The following is a 21613-nucleotide window of genomic DNA, read 5'->3' as shown; positions in this document are numbered from 1 at the left end:
ATCGGGAATTGACGGCTGATAACTCGTGCTTCTGTGAAATGCTGTATTAACAATTGCTTTACACGCCGATCAATATTAGGTGGTGCACCATCCTGCATGAAAATGATGTCTTCAAGGCATTCACGCTGTAGAACAGTTGGCATTACAAAATCCCTCAGCATATCATGATACCCTCAGCATATCATGATACCATAGTTTAGACCCCATTTTAAATTATCTCTTCAAAGAAATACGGTCCAATGATAAAAGTAGCTGTAAAACCACACCATGCTGTCACTTTTTCAGGATGGAAGAGTTGTTTCTGGATAACGTGAGGATGTTCCTCTGTCCAAATTCGATACTTGTGGGTGTTAAATTGTCCATTGAGGCAGAAGTGGGCCTCATCACTCCTCAGAATGTTCCACAACCAAGTTCTGTCAACCACCATTCGAGCAAGGAACTGAAGTGCGAAAGTTTTAAGTCTTAAAACAGGTGCACAGACTTAATTTTGTATGTATAAAATTGCAAAATCTGCTCTGCGATTTTTCGTACAGTTGAATACGGCATATTTAGAACACGGGAAACAACTGGCAAACTCACACTATTATGAGGAGACTGACCGCTGGCTTCAACGAGCACGGTCGCGACATTTTCAACGCTGAATGTCGGGATTATTTATAGTCCTGTACCTGGAAGAATGCCAAGTTGCCCAGTTCTTTTTAATTTCTGCATCATCTTGCGTAGGGCACCTGGAGACATTGGACCGCTTCGTATCTGATTCATATGACGAAATTCCTTTAGAGCTACAACAGAGTTTTGTTGGTTCTGGTAGAACAATTTCACCAGTAGAGCTTTTTCTTGCAACGCAGATACGACGAACAGGGAAGAAACAAATGTTCGTGCAGAATGCGCTTTCTTTTTATACAAAGAAAAAAGGTAATTGACATTCGCTGTAACGCAAATTATTTTTCACATTTTCCTACATACAAATAAATGCCATTTGTTTTACAGCTCCTTCTATTGGGGAATTTTTGTACTAAATTATTTTAATTAATAAATGTAAAGCGCATAATCTGAATAATCTGTAGGTCAAATTTTATCTCATTTGGACCAATAGAACGCATTTTAGTGCCCACGGAAGTGGGTAACTTATTTATTTCTGTTCCTGTATATACAAGTTGCGGTAACAATAATTAAAAAAACACAATTATACACGTCTTACGATATGGTAATTCTGTATCTCACCTGCTGAATAAAACATCATTTCTATACTTTTTTTTTTACAGAGTACAAAAATAATTTTAACTACCTAATTAATTTGCACCCTCAGTTCTAATTTCACTGCTGCTAAGAGCGTCAGCATTTAAATGTTTTTTTCCATCCTTGTGCCTCACCTTATATTGGATGTTTGTTTGTTTTGTGAGGTTTTTTGGCGCAAGAGCCACATTTGGCTAAGCTGCGCCATGCAAATAGTACACCTTATATTGGAAAGGTCGTAATTTCAAAGACGATCGCATCAAACGTGTATTCGATCCGGCATTTGAATTCAACCATACGTATTATGGTCAGTTTCAATTATAAATTCCTAACCATATAAATAGTATTTGAGTTCTTTTATCGCGTAAATAATGGCTACACATTCTCTTTCCGTTGTACTATATATGCTTTCAGAGTTCGAAAATTGTTTACTTATATACAGAATGGGATTTCTTCACCTTCGAATCCCGTTGAGGCATCACGATCCCCATTCCGAGATCCGAAGCATTCGTCTGAAGGTTAAATTCCTTTTTGTAGTCAGTAGCGTACAATGTTGGCATTTTGGTCAGGCTACGCTTTAAATCTTCAATAACCTGATTACATTCACCTGTCCAAGTAATTTTTTCTCTTTTAGCCTTCCCCTTTAAATCATTTCTTATGGGGGCTGCAATTACAGCAAAATCTTTTAAGTAGTGAGCGTAATATCCAGCTAAACCCAGAAAAACTGTGATTTGCGATTTTGTAGTGGGAGTGGAAAAATATAAGATTGCTTTGATTTTAGCTTTCGCGGGAATTCGTACTCCCCCACCTACGATATGTCCTACATATTTGGTGTGGTTTTGGGAAAATTTGCCCTTAGAGGCCTAAATAGTTAAATTTGCGTCGCCTATACGTTTTAAGACTTTCTCTATATGTTTCAAATGATCTTTCCAATCATGCGAATAGATCGCAATGTCATCTAAATACGGGACGGCGAAGCTTTCACAGTTTTCTTATATCTGCGGTATGAGCTTACTAAATAAATACGGAGATCTGTGCAATACATTCATAATGGAACATAGGTTCCGAAATTTGTTACACACGCGGCATAAAGTTGTGCCTATTTACTAAGGGGAATTTGCCAGTACCCCTGTGCTAAGACAATTACCTTTGCGGCGGACACTTTTTCGACACGTTCTCTTAATAAATTCCGAAACATGTTCAATTTGGAGATCGCCATGAAGTATTTTCCTTCTGTTGTACAGGGGTCCATTAACAATTTTCATCTGATGTTCAATTTGAAAAACTTGCAACTTTTTACAGTTTTGGTTGGAAGTGTCCCCCCTCCCCAAATTTGGGAGCCATACACCAACACCGGTCTTAAAATAGCTTTGTATAGCAGAAGCTTGATCCTAATCGAAAGCTTATTCTATGAAACAATTAAGCTGTTGAGATTAACACTCATAATCATGGCTTTGGTGAGGGTCGCTTTCTCGGATAATATTACGACGTTGCCATTGCCCGATACGCTCTTCGATATTCGGTAAAGGGAAATATTGCGTTCGCACAATAGAGTTCAACCGTCTGTAATCTATACATGGACGAAGGTCCTTTCCTGGACTTTCCACTAAAATCATCGGTGAAGCGTAATCGGATTGACCGATTTCAATAATTTTTAAATCCAACATTCCCCTTTCAGTTTTAGGAATCTCAGTCTAGCGCTGAGAAGTGCGATACAGTTTCGACCTAACCGATTCATTACTAATTAACTGTCGGTCGTGTTCTACGAAATGTGTTTTTCTGGATCATTTGAAAAAAACCTTTTGATAATGGCTAACAGTTTTCGCAATTCTTTGATTTCTAATGAATTGAGTCTTTCCTCTAGAGCCTTATCCCTAATTATCACCTCGAAATCATGCACTTTTGGACCAGAGATCGGATACGGAATTCCCAAACAATTTGATTCATTCATCTTCGAGAATCTTTATCTCCACTATTCACAAGATTTATTTGTTCGGGTCTTTGATGATACGGTTTTAATAGGTTCACGTGATATATTTGATTTTGTCCTTTTTGGTTGTCATTTTTACATTCTAATTTATGTCAGAAAGTTGACTTCCGATTACACCAGGGCCTGTCCTTTATACCGCCATTTCATTCGGTTGAGAGTTTACGAGAACCAAAACCTGATAACTTACTCGAAATTTACGATATACCGCGTTTTTGTCATACCAATTCTTTCGTTTCGCCTGGACCTCCGTCATTCTTCAACGGCTAACTCTTGGCATCTCTTCACCCTATTTATCAATTCGAACATGTACTAGATTACTGAGGAGTCTGTTTCTTGGGGTTTGACCCAATACTCCTATAACAGGACTTCTGGCTTCCTTAAATTTTTTCAGTGCACTCATTTTGCTGGGCTAAACCCGGTACTCTCATGTATAAAGGTACGCAGTGCTAAAAAGGTTGCTGAAAGAATTTTTTCCATTCATACTCTGACTCAAGACATAAAACTTTTAAGAGTCTTTTAAGGGCCCAGTGAATTCTTCCGACAGGATTCGGCGGCGGATGGTCTACAAAACTATGAATTACTTTAATACCAAAACGTTCAAAAAATTCCGTCATTAACTGACTGGTAAACGAGGTACCTAGGTCACACTGAACTTCGCGAGGAAACCCCATAGGGCTAAATATATCTAACAAAGCATCCGTCACTGATATGGAACTTAAATGTGTGATTAAAGAAATATCGGTGAATTGCGTATCAAATTTTTTGCATAATATTTTTTAGATCGGGTCGGTTTTTACTATTTTCGCTTCGGTTCGAAGATACACTGGCCGTTCTTTTTAATTTTTCTCATTTGTATGCCTGTTCTTCTCTGACTCTAGCTCTAGCCTTTTCTTCAGATTCAACTTGTCCAGCCCTAACCCTTTTTCCATCGGCTTCAGTGGTTTCGCGTTCCTGAACGATAATTTCTAACTGATTTTTAACAAATTCCTCTTCAAAGTCTGGAAACTCTTAATCTTCCCGCATATGTTTATTACTCTATCAGCTGGGGTAATTCCGATCCCTAATTCCTGAACTAATATAATCAAATCTACCTTAAATTCCCCTAAGAAATCATTTTCTCCTTTTTTAAAAAATGAAATAGGAAATTTTACAATTGTCTATGAAATTATATTTATACTCACAATTTTAAAACAAAAACATAAAACTAAAATACCATTAATTTTTGCGTTAATTTTCCACATATATTGCATACTTAAATTTATTTTCTAATTCAGCTAGACAAAATACACAGCACAATTGAAAAAATAAATCACTATCAATTTTCTCCTAATTTGTATGAAAATATTCTACTATTATTTTCAATTCAGTTAAACACAATAAATAATTTCTCAATAAAGTTTTGCTTAAACTCGATACTATTATTACCCAAACAAAAATACTCTTAGCCTCATAAACTTTTGAACTTAATACTTAAATCAAAAGTACAATCAAACTATTTTGCAAAGCTCAGCAATGATCAATAAATACGCAATTAATCTACAAGTCAACCATCTAACTCTCCGACCCGCCCGAAGGCACACGGATTTAAACCATAAAACTGAATGACCGGACAGCCGCAACAGCAACATTGGCGGGAACTGTGGTTGAGTCCTAAGGGCCGTCACCGGCCACGGTACAACCCTCTCCGAAGGAAGTACGTCCCATCATCGATGGGAGGAGCCAGATCCCCCACCTATTAGTGTACCCTCCAGGGTGGCGAGATCCAACCACCATGCCTGAAGCATCTCATCCTCATTTCGAGGTGCCCCCCGGGGGTCAACAATTAATCTACAAATCTAACTTTAATTAAATTTCAGTGCATTCAAATTTCTTAAATTTTTAGAAATAATTTTTCACTATATTTTTTCTAAACTTTATCTGTGGGCCCCTAGTCTCAGTCCATTAATTCTTTTCTTTTCGGTTTCTAATTTATAAGTCCAACAAGTTGGGTTTTCAATCAGTGATGGTTTCTTGATTTCAACGTTTTGTTGCTGATCTGAATTATTGTTGCTTGAAGAAGGGACGTAAATTCATTTAGTTTGTGTTGGGTGTTGTAGTTCTTAATTCTGTTGATCAGGTTTTCGACATGAAACTGAAAGTGCTTCTGGAATTTATGATTTCCATGGAAGGTTTTGTTCTTTTTGAAGATGTCGCTAGTAATCGTTGTTCTTATTGCTGTCAGAATAAAGTGACAATCACTAAAGGACGGTTCATCGAGAGCTTCCCAATTGGCTACCTTCGTGATCCTTTCCTGGGAGCAGAATATCAAATCGGGCCAATCCACATCTGTATTTCTTGTAAAGGTAGGTGGGGCATCTGATGCATTGTTGATATAAAGGTTATTAGCCAGTAGGAAATCCAATATTCAACTTTCCTGGTGTTGGTGCGATGATATCAGCAAAGAGGATTGTGGCCATTCAAATAGGCTCCTATCAGAATGTTTTCATTTAGTAGTATTCTAATAATATCCTGGATTTCTTGTAAAGTTTCATCGATATTCGCTATTAGAGATGAATTGTCCGCAGTGAATATTATGGACTTATAGTGTAGAGGTTGACTGCCACCGTATTTCCCAATTTAGCTATTGCAATTGCTTTATGGATGGTTTCGGGAATAAAAATTCAGCTTTATTTGATGTGGATGTGAAAATATTCCAAGATATCTGCAAACCTTATTTATTGTAGTTACACTCATATGGTTTTTGTACCAAGAGAATGTCCGTTTTCAATTTTACCACAGCAGGGTGCAGGTGAGTGGTTGCTGGTTTAGCTCTACCGACGTTAATTTGGAGAATATTGAATTTTTTGTTGGTGGAGAAGGACGGATTCAGAGTCATGTTGGTTGCCATCAATAGTCTTGGTCCGTTTAAATGCTACTAACGCTTTTTGATAACAGGGGTTTTGTGGGTCTATGGGCATATGGTTGATGTGTAGATTCGTGCCATTGAGTCTGTTCGATTCTGATAAGTTTATACAGAAGTACTCACTAGACATCCACTTCCAGGTGTGGTATCATCTATAGCGACCACAGAAAAAGGTGTCAAAAAGGCCGGAGTTGACTGTATGGGTGAAGATCTGGCAGGTTGAGCGACGTTTATGATGAAATCCTTTGCAATGAAACATTGTCCAATTAATAGCCTTCATTCTCAAGTTTTTAAGACGATGAAATTTCTTGCTAGGAGCTTTGATGATGAGGCGGGAGTAGCACTCTCTTGTGCCTCTTATTTTCAAGCGGAGTTTTAGATAGTTTGGATTTTCTGTATGTGCATGAATAGCCTTTTAATCATCTTCCATTTGTACGTTTTTGGGTACATTATATATCATAATGCCTCAGGCCTTTTAGTTGCTATATTTTCAGTTATAGCTTCTTTTTCTTTTAGGGATTCCGTAAGCTTCTGTTAGTCCTCTTCCCTCTTGCATGTGATAAGCTGCCTTCCTTTCTGAATTCATGGAACCGACTTTATTATCACCCTAGTTTTCTGTCTGTTGCAGTTCCTTTTTAAGGAGGTCCTCTACATTTGTACTCGGGTTTTCTTCTTTTGGATATATTATAATTGTGACCGTGGTTTTATGTCTTTTCCTTGCCATTTCTGCTTGGAAAGGACTTTTTTAATGTTTATTAACTGGCTGGGATGATTGGACCTGTGAACTGTTCAATATTATCAGTTTAAGTAAATGCTTCCGCTTCTGACCTTTTCGTCGGCATTCCAATATCCAAAACATCGAGAATATTTTGGCTGCCTGTAGTAGGGAAAGTTTTAAGTATTTCTGGAATTTGTCCCCTTTTTGTATTTTGGGTTCGTTATTGACTACTTCTCTCAGTTTAAGAAATAGTTCTTTGGTCAACATGTATTCATTGGTTTGTGGTAGAACATATTGGGACCCACCGATGATTGTAACAAAATCGAGTTGTTTATACCATCAAAGGACTTCTGCTGTGTTAGAGACTGCTTATTAATGCAAAGATATCCTAAATGTGTGGAAAAAAAAAATAACCTTGAAATTTTAAAAATAACATATAACGAGGCTTTTAGAGTAAACGTTTTGGAAGAAAAAATTAATACATCAGTATGGGGGGTTATTATTATTATTATATGGTTTGCCAAATTTTGATATTTAGCTTTATGCTTTTAAAAATTTAACACATTTGATCATGTATGAGCTGCTATAGAAAGGTAATTGTTTATCTAAATACATTATTGATTGAAACACTATATGAGGGGGAGAGTAGTAGATTTTATATTTTTTTACTACAGTGAAGAGAATTTGAATAGTATTTTGACATCTCTTTGCAGCAATAAAGTGGAAAATTCATTTGTTAAAACTTTCTAAAATCGTAAGTTTTTAGCTAAAAAATTTAGTGTTAAAGTTCATATTACACAATTTTTATTTTTCTGTAAAACCCCTTTTTGTGTGGGATTTCTTTGGTGTGAGCGGTAAAGACAGTGATCACTTCCAAATTAGTCCCAATTTTTTATTCGCATATTGATACGGGACACAGCACAAAAATGAAACATAAAAATACGTAAACACAAACACTAACAGAGCACGATTCTCCTCCGCGGTTTCAGACCGATCTGTGTCTTCACCCCCGCTCTCCTCTCCCACGGAGAGTGGGAGAGGAGAGGCCAGCGGGGTTGCTATCAGTGGTGAGCGGGGTTGTCAAAATTGGCGTGCCTTACATTTTCCTTGTCCCATTTCTTTGTTTACAAAAATACAATTAATGATGATTTAATCGCCTCTGTAAAATATAATACAGCTTCTAAATAACACAGAAAAACATGCAATGACATAAAATCATTTTAATTTGTGTGAAAAATAATAAACAGTTATAATGAAATGATAATTGGATTTAAAAAGAATGCTATCTATCCAATTCTTTCTCGGATGATGAAACGAGCCGATCCTTATTTATAAATCAGAATCCAATAGTTAGGAAAATATTTAGTAAAGGTTGCTTTTTAGATAAATATTTTTAAAAATCATGCAATCATGGAAATTACATTATACGATTACAAATCGTTTGCAAATTTTCTCTATAAAAATTTAAATTGATGCTATTAGAATTTGTAAGGTTATATGAGTGTGTATTCGACCTTAATTTCTTTTTTTTTAATTGCCAAAATATAATGTTGTTTTTTGTTGTTGTTTACTTTTAGTAAAATATTTATTTTAAAGGAACACTTATTTTTTATATATTAAATCTTAAAACTATCGCAAAAGTACCTGTTATCAGCCATTTAAAGATACAAGCAAATTTGTAATTGAGTGAGTCAATGACGATAAGTTAAAATGAGGATAAAAAGGTATCTGCTTGTCTCAGATCCGATAAACCTAAAAATTAAAAATGCATTAAAAATACTAGAAAGTAAAAAATATTATTTATATCAACTTGCACGGCAGAAAGAGCATTATTAAAATATAGTAGCAGGGAAACACTTAACCCATTTACCTTGTGGAGCTTAGCCAGACATTTTATCGATGCTATTCATTCCACACTTTATGAGGAAGTATATTGAAGAAAAGAAAAACAATTTGGATTAATTGCACAAGCACACTTGTTGATATTATAGTGCACTTTTTTCAACACTATTTGATGTATTAATATGCTATATTGATTAAAAATTCGCTGAAATATACTTTTTTTCTCCCTTGAAAGATTTACTAACTTAAACCTAAACCTAAAGGACGAGGACTTAAGAGAGCTTTTCGGTGACAACCTCTCCATTCAGCTTCTCGAGGGAGAATCTTGCAAAAGACAGATATGGGTAATAACTTTTAAAATAGAAATTCCTAATTGCTGTCAATTTTTATTTTAATTGCGAATCATATGTGCCGTATTGCCTTTGTGTTAAGTATTAGCAAGTTAAAAGAAAATTGATTGATCATTTCATACTGAATATCAATGAGTTTTAATCCAAACCAACCAAAATCAATCTAGCATTTCATCAGCTGGAAAGGATTGATTACAAAGACATGTGTAAAATTTCTTTTGTGCATTTCAGGCTTAATTTATTGAGTTTGGAACAGATTTCGAGCTACTTGAGATGCTTCGAGAAGATCATATTACATCATTTCTCATTATATATCCTTTCTGGTGTACAGAATAAGTCAAATGAAACGGCACAGCATAATTTATTTGCATGTAGATCTTTTGTTTGCATGAATCAAGGAGAAATTAAACATCACAGAATAGTATCAAGTAGATTTCAGACGTGTCAAGTCTGTTTAGAGCCACTTAATCATCGTATTTTCAGAGGAGGTGAAAGGCATAAGAAACTATCCAATTTTTAAGTTTGAGAGGTCTCAAAATTTGAGCTGCGGGCTTATGGTTCAGAGAAGAATAAATTGAAGTAGATGTACAGAACTACATATTATTCAGCATGGTAATTTGATCCATAAATTTTGAGGGATGATATTTATAAAGCTTTTGTTTTAATGTAAGCTGAAACCACTGACAATACATTAATTTAATGGACGACAACGTTGAGTACTATGAAACTCGTTTTGTTGAGGGTTGGCGTTTGGAACAGATATCGAGCATATGGAATGACCAACATATCCACCTGATATGAATGAACATGTATTGGAAATGTATGGAGATGGGTTATCATTCAGCCTAGGCTCCACTGACGATTCAAGATCAAGAGAATGCTTTTGTGAAGAAATGAGAAAGATTGGATGAAATGTTTCGGCACCACTTTCTAAATTCCAGGAGAAGCTGTTTTAGCAGAAGCATCCTTTTATTTCCTAAGTAAATAAATAAGTTTTAAACCTCAATTTTCTAGAATTATATAGGTTGTATTTTCATAGAATTATATAGAAAATCTTCCTAATTTGCTTTAAATAAAAAATGATGAAATATATGAATATCTTGAAAAAAAAGTGAATGGTCCTTTAATTTTTTGTGTGTGCGAACAGAATATTATTAAAACTTTAAAACTGTTGACTTGCATTTTTTGATATTTTTTACTTCTTGAAATAAAGGTATTATTCTGCTATTTATTCTGATTCAATAATATATTCACTTTTATATTAAAATTATTTATTTTTATTTAACTTGAAGTGTTTCATGTTTCTAAAGGCTGAATTTTACAATCTATTTTCACTCGCTTCTTAATGCAATAGAAATGTATATTTATATACTTGTATTTTCTCGATTACATTCCAATATGTTTTTTTTTCTGGATTTAATTACCAGTTAATGGATTAATTTAAGCAAATTTTGATTCAATACATGCGTCGCCTTGTGCTGATTTTCGATTTATCTAAAAAGACCATTATTTTGAAAAAATCACTTTTTCGATATCAATTTTTGAAAACATTTATCTATATATAGGTATTATGACGATGCAATCCAATAAGTTAAAGCGTGCCATTAATTTTTTTTCAATATATAACAGAATCTTACTTAGAGTTTAAATCGTTATTCCTTTTGCGTTAATACTAGCTTTCGAAAATGAAAGCAGATATGTCAAAGGATGGAATTTGATTGAAATTAAAATTTTTATTACTGTTGTTGTGCTTTTTGTGCGATTACTAAATGTCGGCTTACTAAAGATGAAACAAAGATGATAAGCAAGGGAATCGAATGTTTACGTTAGAAGAAAATAGTTCTTGCTAACGTGGATATTTTTTTATTGTTTATCACTATTTTACTCAATTTTTGTTAAGAGTTCTACAAAACCCTGTCATATTTTCACATACTACAATATTCGCTTTCAACATGGTATCTCCCACAGGGGCACATCTTCTTCAGGTGTGACGAGCTTCACGACCCCGAGGTACCCTAGTGTCTGGCCTTCTTTCAATTTACTCTCCTCTCTGTCTTCTGCTTTTGGCTTTAGTTTTTCTTTCGCCAGACGGCAAGCGAGAGTACTTCACGTACGTCACGTGTTGGACGTACGTGAAGATCCATTAAACAGACATTAACCCTGTGGTGTATAAATCAGCCAGTAGCAAGCCACCCTAGTGTTTAGTCAGCTAGGGATCAAGCGAAGGGTTCACTTCATGGGCACTGTCCCCGGGAGTCGCAAACTCCAGAGCCGGTAAGATGCCGTCGGGTTCGAATTACTGTCAATGTCGTATGGGCAAATTCGTGCTCCCTTAAGTGGGAAACAAATTGAGCCAAATAATTCTCTAAATATTGATTCCTCGAAATCAAATAATTTTACACCCTCTTATATAATTCATACAGATTCAACAAGTTAGAAACATTCCATGGTGTATCATCATTCCTAGTAGAAAAAGTAATTTCTGGTTCATTCGGTGAAGTAAAATCCATCAAGAAACTTCGATCTGGCGATCTGCTGGTTGAAGTCGGCTCCCAAAAACAGGCAACATGAATTTTAAATATCAAATTTCTCTCAAAGTTACCAGTTCCTGTTAGTCCACATACCACTTTGAATTCTTTCAGAGGAGAATCATTGAACGAAATTACTAAAAAAAAAATAACTTCACAGTTAAGTATACAGGGAATACCCATGCGCCACGAATTTCTATTCGGAGAGATGGCTAGCTTCTAAATACGAAGCATCTAATATTAATTTTCAATTCTACCAAATTACAAGAAAACATAAAAGATGGTTATATGCATCTTCCTGTCAGAGCGTACACAACAAACTCCCTCCGTTGCTTCAACTGCCAACGTTTCGGTCATGCAAAAACTTCTTGCCTCTGGACATTGACTTGCACTCGCTGTGCAGAAATCGGGCATGAAAGTACTGCTTTCTCTAGTAAAGAAAAGTGTCTAAACTGTAAAGTAAACCCCACTTCATTTTCTCGAAAATGTTTCGCATGGAAAAGGAAACAATTTTCATGCAAATTAAAAATATGATTTCTTATTTTGAAGCAAGGAAACTAAAGTCCTAAACTCCAGCGTCCGGAAATAGTTATGTTTCTGCGATTAAGGGATCATCCATTACACTACCCATTCATAAATATAAGAAATATGATAAAACCTCTTTGGTTTTCAGATATATTTGCATTCAAGCCATTTTTCCATATTCTTTTGTTTTTAAACATACGAAATAACTTTTCAAATTAATGGTAAAAGCTTTGCACTAATTCATTAATAAATTAAGTTTGAAATGTCATTCGAACAACAGAACTTAAAGTATATATCTTCGGTTACAGATGTAAAACATTATTTAATTCTAAACTTCTGTTATATCATTAATACAATTAAAAAGAGTTGTTGTTTTCATCAAAAAAAAAAAAAAATCTCATTCAAATTTTAGATTCAAAGCAGATGAGCAGAGTGCTTGAACATTGCTATAATTTTTTACTAAAAAGGATTATTTTTTTTTAATTCTTTGTATGCAGGATTACATGACTCTTCGTAATGCATTTCAAAAATTTACTTGCGCATATTTTATTATTTATCCCTTAAACTTAATTTATAATAAAAATCGATTTATGAAATAATCTTGTCTTTTCAATTTTTGTTTTAGTGATATTCCAAAAGCTTCAAAAATTCTTAGTCAAATATATCATCATAAGGCACCATCCCAATACTTCACCTGTTAAACAAATGCGAAATTAAAATGAAAAGTCCTGTAATACGAAACAAATATATTATATCCCATTTCAAGATAACACCTAAATATGGCTGATATTTGATGATTGCTCCATGTAAAAATAGGTTACGGATACCTATCACATTATATTTCAAGTTTTATACAATAGGATATGCTTGGCTCAGTATGTTCAAATTTGGCTTTTGCTCTAAAAAACCTCAACAACCAATCAATCTATCACATTCTGTATTCAAGATAAAAGAATATACCATACCAAATCCAAGCTGTATTGCGTGCCAAAGATGGCGTTAGTTTTTATAAATAAAGATCTTTTATTCGTTTGTGGTGTTGCTATTATTTTGATACTCATCTGTAGGATATGATGATAATGCGTAATTGGACACGTTTTGTGATTTGCACACTTCTATTTAAAAGGGACATAATGATTGAATCTTTACTGGGAAAGAAAGAAAAATTGGCATGAGTGTTTCTAAGACATCACAATGCGAGAATTCTATCTACAGTGAAGAACACACATGGTAACATAACGAAACGTATGCTCACATTTGTTCTAACACGTGCTTTCTATATAAATAATAACTCAGTTGAACGAAAACTTTGTGCAAATACTCTTTGTCAAGTAAAAAGTGCCGAGAGAGAAAGTATTGTCAATGTCAAAAATTCGGACTAAAGATTTTGACGAATCTACGTATTTCAGATCTTCCTGAGCCCCCCCGCCCCCAAGAAAAATATTTTTGAAATTATGTCTGTCTTTGAATACAATAACTCAAAAACGCTTTATTCTAGATGCATGAAATTTTGTATATGATCTTTACACTACATTTGTAGATTTCTGTAAAATTTTGAACGAAATCTATTCAAAGGAAGTCTGTGTTTGGCTGTCCGAATATAAACATAGCAATTACAAAATGAAGAGAGCTAGATAAATAAAATTTGACGTGCAGATATCCTGTCTAAATTGTAGATACATATTTAGTTTGGAACCAAATCTGTGATCTAGTGACCTTCTGTTGATCAGTCCTTTTGTACACATATAAACATGATAATTTAAAAAAAAATTCGTAAATGAAATTCGATTTACTTTATGAAATTTTGAACCATATCTGCATAATTATTGGCCTTCTGTAAGTTTGTATCTACACAAGAATGTAAACGCTATAATTCACAAACACAATGAATTAAATCAATCTATGAAATTTGATATACTATCTTATGACTACAATTGTAGTTTTGTGTCAATTTTTCAGCTGGTAGGAAAAAGGACGTTCATAATACGTATTCGGTATTTTAATATTTGTATATTAACCACATTCCAGCGACTAATCGCCAAGAGTCGCATGCTGTTAGGCTCTTTCGTAAATATTGTTCGCCAATGGTATGTGGTTAATAAAACACAAGTAGATTTATTAGAGAGTATGCGAGGAAGTTTCGGAGAGACCACTCCAGTTGGTTGTGAATAGGGATAACTTACTTACCGCTTTAAGGGATAAGGAGAATGGAAAAGAAAGTGTCGTAATTTTAAAGTTAATGCTTAAAAATCTTATTTTGAGGAAACATTAGTTAGATCTCGTAGTGACGATTGATTTTCTTGACGCAGTTAACGTTGACTGTAACTGAAGGATTTCTTTTATCTAAAGCTAACAGAGCAGTCCTATGGGAAAAATGACTGTGCGAAAGAAATACTGACGAAAAGGACAGAAATAGAACTGAGCATTTATTAAAACATTTAGATTGTTGGTTAAACAGCAGTTGTATTCAAATTAAAATCGCATGCATATCAAAATTGAACTCAATTGAAATTTAAGGTTTTCATTTACACAATCTCTAAATGATAAAATAAATAGATGAAAATGTATCTAATAATGCATCTTGAACTAATTCAGCATTTTGGCATGTGACACATGTTTTATCACATATAATAAATCATCCACTTTAGATTCATTGTGCAAAAAAATTCTCCTCTGTACATCTTTCGTTTTAGTACATCTCTTCATTTCCCTATATTTTTGTTGTATAGGGTAGCATATTAATGTAGCATCTGTGCAAAAAGGACTAAAATTAAAATAGCATCACTTATTAACTGAAGTATCAGTCATCATTCTTAAACTATTTCTTCTTTATCTCTTATTTAGGCCACTTAGTATCCTAAAGTCCATGTTGTTACACATATCCCCTCTTGGCAACCGCTATCGTCCAAACAATACCGGGAAGGGAGATCCTTTCTATGCTAAGGCAATGACTCCCATCTCCAGAACAAATTCAAAAAACTCTTCTTTAATCTTCTCTCTATTAACTCAATCGTGCAAGTTCTGTACTAATGGGTCGCTTTCTTTTTCAAATGAGGAATTCAAGATGTAAAGCGAGGACATCCTTAGAAGTAATTTGCTTTAGATCGTGCATCGTTTGAAAAAGGCTCCAAAACAGATCATTAGTAGAGAAATTACATTGCCGCATTGGGCCGGGTTAGTAGTGGAAGAGTAAAAAAATAGGTATTTTACAAGAAGCATGAGCCTCGAAAGGGAGGTAATAACCGGTAAGCATAAATTGAAGAGCTGTGCGAGTAATGTGCTGAAGTAAGTGGATCTGGGTAAAATGGGAAAAAAATTAAGCAAATTACTTTTGCGTGAAGTTTACAAGATGTGAGGAAGAGAGGAGGTGTAGTCCAATCAAGTAACAGGTTGCGGGGCAGCTTTCCTGTGCGAGACCAGGAACATTTTCATGGCATAGTTTGGTTTTGTCCTGAAAAAAAATTAGGAAGAGGATTGTGCTTTAGCGTAGACAGCCAAGCAAGATATGTTCTTTCTTAATATTTTTCTTCTTTTTTTGCTGCTTCAATGAGTTTTTGGAATTCTTCCAAGATCCCTTTGACTTCTTTGAGTATTTGTACAGATTATTCTCATCACATGTAAGCTATTCTGTTCTGGTATTAAGATTTCATGGTTAGCATTCATCTTTTTTCCCCCTTGCAGTTTTCTTCCTGGTGGCTCGTGCGTAAGTGGCTTTTCCTTTGATTCTCTGTAACTTCAGATATTGTTTGCAGCCTTTGGAAGAGGCGATGCGTCCTTATTCTTTGAGTTGGTGCACACGAGTTCTTGTGCCCTTTCTTTTATTACACATTCCTTAGTCTGATGTTGATTTAAACGTTTCATGCATCTTCGATTGAACTTGCCATTTCTTAATAAGTGATGGAAGTGAGAACAATTGATAGCTAATCCGTCGATGATCTTTTTCTACTGTAATTTTCAACTTGAATTTTTAGATTACGAAATGACTTCACTTTGTAATTTTCTATTTTCGTTTTTCTTCATTTCAGTTGATGGAATGCATAGTGAAGAAAGATGGATGCCTGGTATTTTCTTTGAAATTTCAAAGTTACGAGATTCTCATAACCTGGAAATTCCTTTCTTTTAATTTCTGATATATTTATCTTCTGTCTGTGCTGACGGAAGTCCTTTTTAAATTTTTCTTGATGTATTTTTCTCCGATATCATGTATTTTCTCAGATATCCGATATATTTTCTTGATGTATTTTTCTCCTTCCTGGATATCAGGTGTTAGTTTTTGTTGCTGTTCAGGTATTGTAGAATGTTTTCTTTGTCATCTTCTGCTGCTGATCAACGTAACTGTATGTTGATCAAATAATTTCTAATTAGGTTTTCGATTTCTGTGAACCTTCTTTTTAGGTAATGAAGGTGATGTTGTAGTCCTCTAATAGCTTGAGATTAACCACCGCTGGTTTCGTGCTTGTTTCTAGGGGAGTTGCAGCGAAATTCAGCAGATTTCAGAATATTCTTATCGTTTCCACTTCAATTTCGTTTTCCGTAAATCTTTTTTCCCCCCGCTCTTCTCGAGGGGTAACTGTCTGGAATCCGTCCTCATCTTGCTGTGCTCCATTCTCTTCATTATTTGAGTTTCTTCTTGACTGCTTTTTTTGATGCTTTTCTTTTGCTTCTAATTTTTATTTTGTTTGCTATGTACACTCATTATGCAAGGGACATTCTTCTAACTCGGTCAGTTCATCTCTGATCTGCTCAATTCTCTATTATAGTTTTGCTACTTCTTGGGATTTTATTCTGCTTTCACTTCCTTGTCTTTCTTCTCTCTTAACGTCTTTCTCTTTCCTGTATTGTTATTTCGATTTCCTGAAAAATGCTACCTATATCTGCGCTACTCTCGCTATTCGTCGTGATTTTATAATCCTTCAGTCTATGTTTTTTCCCTCATTCCGGAACCGTAGTAGCTCCTTAAAGCATTTGATATGTTCCAAAATCGCAGGCGGTAACTATTCTGCGCTCTGTGCACCCGCACTTCTTCTTCTTTGGGCAGGATTAGGTAAAAATTAGTTTCTTTGATACGAAATAGAATATCGCTTCTGAAGAAAACGTATACTTTTGACAACAGTCAAAGGCAGAATAAGAGATATTCTTTCTCCTTTATCTAACCTTAAATAGCTTTATTTTAAGATGTCATCTCCACTCGTGGTAATTGGTCAACTGTTTCAAAAAACCGTCATGTTGGGCATCTTTGAAGTTGCAAAGTAACGACAGCGAATTCACAAATCACCATGATTTTTCTACGAGGATATTTTTTCAACCAACATAGTTATATATAACAAAAATCACAAATCTAATATTACCAATCAATAAATTTCAGCACATCATAGAATTCATTTGCCAGTTTTCGAATACAATTCCGGAAAAATATTTCGCTCACCACAGACATTCAAGAGAACAAGTGCAGAACGAATATTCATTTTCCCCATTTGAGACAGCTTTATTTTATCTCACATTTTCGAGACCAGTTTCAACCCATGCCAATACGCAAGCAAATGCATCCCCTATAATAAAATATGATCATCAGCTAATATTCAATTCCGTCCAATGCGCACTACCGCCATTTCGAAATTTTTCAGCTAACTGAACCTTTACAGCTCTCGATTGGATTTTGAGGCAACCCAACCGAACAAATTTGGGAAGGAAAATATTTATTGATGAACCCGTTTTATTTTGATTTCAGGTTGTGTATGATTAGAATTGACGCTATATCTTTTCTCTTCTTTTGAATGCAAATGCCTTTCTAACACGAGCATTTGTAGTTTCAAGCACATAATTTTGGTATTTCTTCGTTACTTTAAAAAAATGTTTCCTTTGAATTTTATAATATATTTACTATTAAATTATTTTATTTTGTATTTATGATAAATATTATTTAGTAGTTGGTTATTTCAACCACCATTTAATAACTATCTAAATTGCGATACTAGTCATACTTTCGTGATCTTTGAGGATCAGTCTCTGAAATATTTCTCTGTTGCATTGAGATCGTTTCGGGGAAGAGATTATTTGCTAGTGAACCTTTATTTTTATTTTATTGATTTTAAATTTTATAAGAGTAGAATAGGCATCAAAATTTCTTTACATTTTAATTCATATGCTTTTTAATAGTATGTGCATTCATATCTTCAAAAATAAATAATTTTCAGAAATGTATACCTTTAAAAATTTCTTACTTTGAATTCCATTATGTATTATTAAATTATTTTATTTTGTATTTATAATAAAGATTATTTTTTGTAGGCTGGTTAAATAGTCATTTGATAACTATATAATTTTAACGTTAATCGAACTTGATCTAAAGCTCGATGCTAATAAAAATATGTGTTGGTAAAATAATAGATGTTTGTTTCTCAGATTTATTTTAGATTATGTTATTAAAATATGTATTGCTCTCTTTTTTATACTGTCACGTCCAGTTTTAAAATATTTTCTTATACTTTACTTTTCTATTTTTTTTTCATGCAATTTTTATATTGAAATATGTATTTTTTAACACTTTGAGTGATTCTCATGTGTCTCATTTAAATTTCTTAATATATTTTTATTAAATTATTTTATTTTATTTCTTAGAAAATGATAGTTTTAATAATTATTTTTCCGATTTATAATTGTCTTTTATGCAATCCTTTTTTACTATTTAATCTGCAGTTTCAAAATACGACTTTCGCAATACACGTAAATATTATTAGAATAACCGGAAAGGGAATTAACATTCAAAAGCATATTTTTTTGTTTGTATGTTGATTATTTGATCTGTAAATTTGTGTTAATAATAATTTATATGGAATGGTTTTTTATTTGTCCTTTTATTAAAATTCATAAAAGAATTGCGCTTGTCTGAAAATTGCAAACTCTTTTCTAAAATTTTTCCATACATGTGCAGAAATCCCATTATTTTTATAATTCATTTTTACAGATTTTGAAGTTAATTTAATTTAATTTTGAATTTTTGAAATCTTAAATATTATTCAAGCCACTTTATTTCTAATAGTTTAATTTATGAATCGAGTTAAGATTCTACTTGCATATTAAAGCGAATCTGTCATTGACACTTTTAAAATAAAAAGAAATTATTCAAGCATTGAATTAATTTTCCATGATATGGGACTTCTGATTCGAATTTGGGAATTATTGAAAACTACAATAATTTATTATGTGAAATGAATTAATATTTTATTTTCTATTTTAAAGGATAAAAGAAACGAACATTTAGTAAATTAACAATAGAGAAGCAAAAATTCTAAAAATCACTCCATTATTGAAGAAATTAAATGCTATAATAAACTGTGAAGTGCAGACATTGTTTAAGTAAAATGCTATTGTAACACTCTATTGACGAGATTTTAGTATTTTAATTCTTGATTATTTTTTCAGTAGCAGCAGAAATGCTTGAATTGTATAGAAAGAAAACTTAGTGAGATAAACTGAAAATTACTTTCATTTGCAGTTCTGATGAACCAGCATGTTAAAAGAGGCTATTTATGATTCATAATTATAAATAATATAATTTACTTATCAATAGACCAATAAAAGTGTGTTTTCAAACATCATTTTTCATGTATGTATGTTTACTCCAACTGAGCAATACTAATGTATTGCTCAGTTGGAGTAAACTAATTTGTATTACATTCGAAAACTAATTTGATGGAGAATACATTCTAGATAAATAGAGCTACATATTAAATCTGTGTGGAGCATTGAATGCTTTAGGATTGGTGAAGAGCGAATATTTGGAGAAAGGGTGTTTGTTTAGGTGTCATTTTTATCATCAGCTAATTATGAGATCTACACCCATAAATCCTATATAACTTTCAAAATGGGAAGTTAAATTTAACAACTATAAAATATGCAACACCATTTCCAATACCTCTAGTTCACTTATAATGAGAAGTTAATCTATTATCTTGTCTATCTAGATTGATGACCACCAAACATTTAAAAAATAGAATGCCTTAAAAATAAATCAAATGACTTTTAAGTCTTCTATAACTGTGTTGTTACCAATATTAACCAACTAAACATCTTAAAAATCAATATAAATGTCAACAATCTGTCAATGACTTTTTTAGTAATCTTGTATCTCTTTATTCAAAACTGAAAACAGAAATGCTAATAAAAAGAAATTACTTTGGTGACACCTAATCACTGAACTGGAAAGGAATAAATGTTACAGGTGCTTTTCTTACACCGCTTATTCTTTTATTTAAAATTCTTGTTCTCTGTTTACCATTACGTTTCTTTGTTTTTCTATTTTTCGTTCTGTTTCGAGTTAGCAGCAAACAACCTTTCTATTTGCTTATTCCTATTCATTTGCTACAAATTTAAGAAATTCAGAATTACTAAAAACCTAATTTTTGAAAAATATGACGAAGAAACGACGATTTCCCTTTTCTTTCTTTGATTTTTCGACTTTCTTTACTTTTTGGGTATCTTTCCAATCTTTTTAAAGTTTGGGGAATTTCCAGACTTTCAAATATGAATTCTGGAAAGAAAGATGTTATCTTCATTTTCTATATTGAGCTCATTCCTCTGATCTTGTAAAATAAACATTCACCATCTACTTACTATATATATAATCATATATCATCTTCATACCCATTGTATGCAAAATATAGCTCAAAGGTAGCACAAAACACTCTTCTCTTGAAGACTACTTTCCACACTTATATGACAGGTTGTTATAATTAAAGCTCACTTATTCAGAGGACTCTAGAGTCAGCTCTATCGTTTCAATTGAAACAAAATTTTATTAGTATGTAGAACATGTCATATCTGCCCTCTGTAAAAATTGAAAACACACACAATTAGTTTGTATTTTCGACAATAGGTTTCGTTGCGCCAATATCTAAGGCGATTTTTGCAGATTTTTTGTCAAATACAAAATAAAGGAAAATTAATTTCATAGTTGGTAAAAAATGTTTCTAATTCAGAAAGCTATAAAGCAGAATGTATGGCTCCGAATACAAAACAATACAGAAAAAGGGAGATAATTTCATGTGATTTAATTTACGTCAACAGCGTCGGCAGCGGTGAAATAAAGAGAAACAGCATTACGTATGCTCAATGAACCCTCCATTATTTGCAATCACGCATCCCATTCACAGAACTGTGCTTTTTACTGCATAGCGTAAACTATCCTTTGGAATTGAGTGAATGTAATACTATTATTGAGATATCAGAGATCGTCTGACATCAAAAGTCGTATGGTGTAAGTTCAGTCGATCATGATTGCCAGATTATTTGAAGATAACGACTTATCATACGGTCGTGGGCGTATATGCCGTTGTAAGAAAACCTGAACTGTTTGTGTAATGTCAGGTGGTGCACCAACTTGCACAAAAATGGGATTTTGAAGGGAGTCTCGCTGTTGTAACATGGGAATCACAAAACTTGAAAACATATTGAGATATTTTCTCCGCATTTACAGAACATGTAATGGGTTCTGTGAGTGTTGACTCCTCAAAAAAAAAAAAA

The 21613-nt window shown here is 33.4% G+C and overlaps 1 protein-coding gene across 7 annotated transcripts in view; it reads left to right on the top strand.

Moving 5' to 3' along the window:
* Nucleotides 1-21613, top strand: part of LOC129960009 (rho guanine nucleotide exchange factor 25-like) — a 575803-nt gene that overhangs the window by 39961 nt on the left and 514229 nt on the right. Inside the window, exon 2 of one of the 7 annotated variants that reach the window (XM_056073002.1) lies at nt 8924-9032. The exons of the other annotated variants lie outside the window; for them this stretch is intronic. The gene's annotated coding sequence lies outside the window, so the exon portion shown is untranslated. The remainder of the gene's footprint in view (nt 1-8923; nt 9033-21613) is intronic. 7 annotated transcript variants of the gene reach the window in all.

The sequence above is a fragment of the Argiope bruennichi genome, chromosome X2 (genome assembly GCF_947563725.1).
Source record: "Argiope bruennichi chromosome X2, qqArgBrue1.1, whole genome shotgun sequence".
Classification (NCBI taxonomy): domain Eukaryota; kingdom Metazoa; phylum Arthropoda; class Arachnida; order Araneae; family Araneidae; genus Argiope; species Argiope bruennichi.
This window is presented reverse-complemented; position numbering and strand designations above follow the sequence as displayed.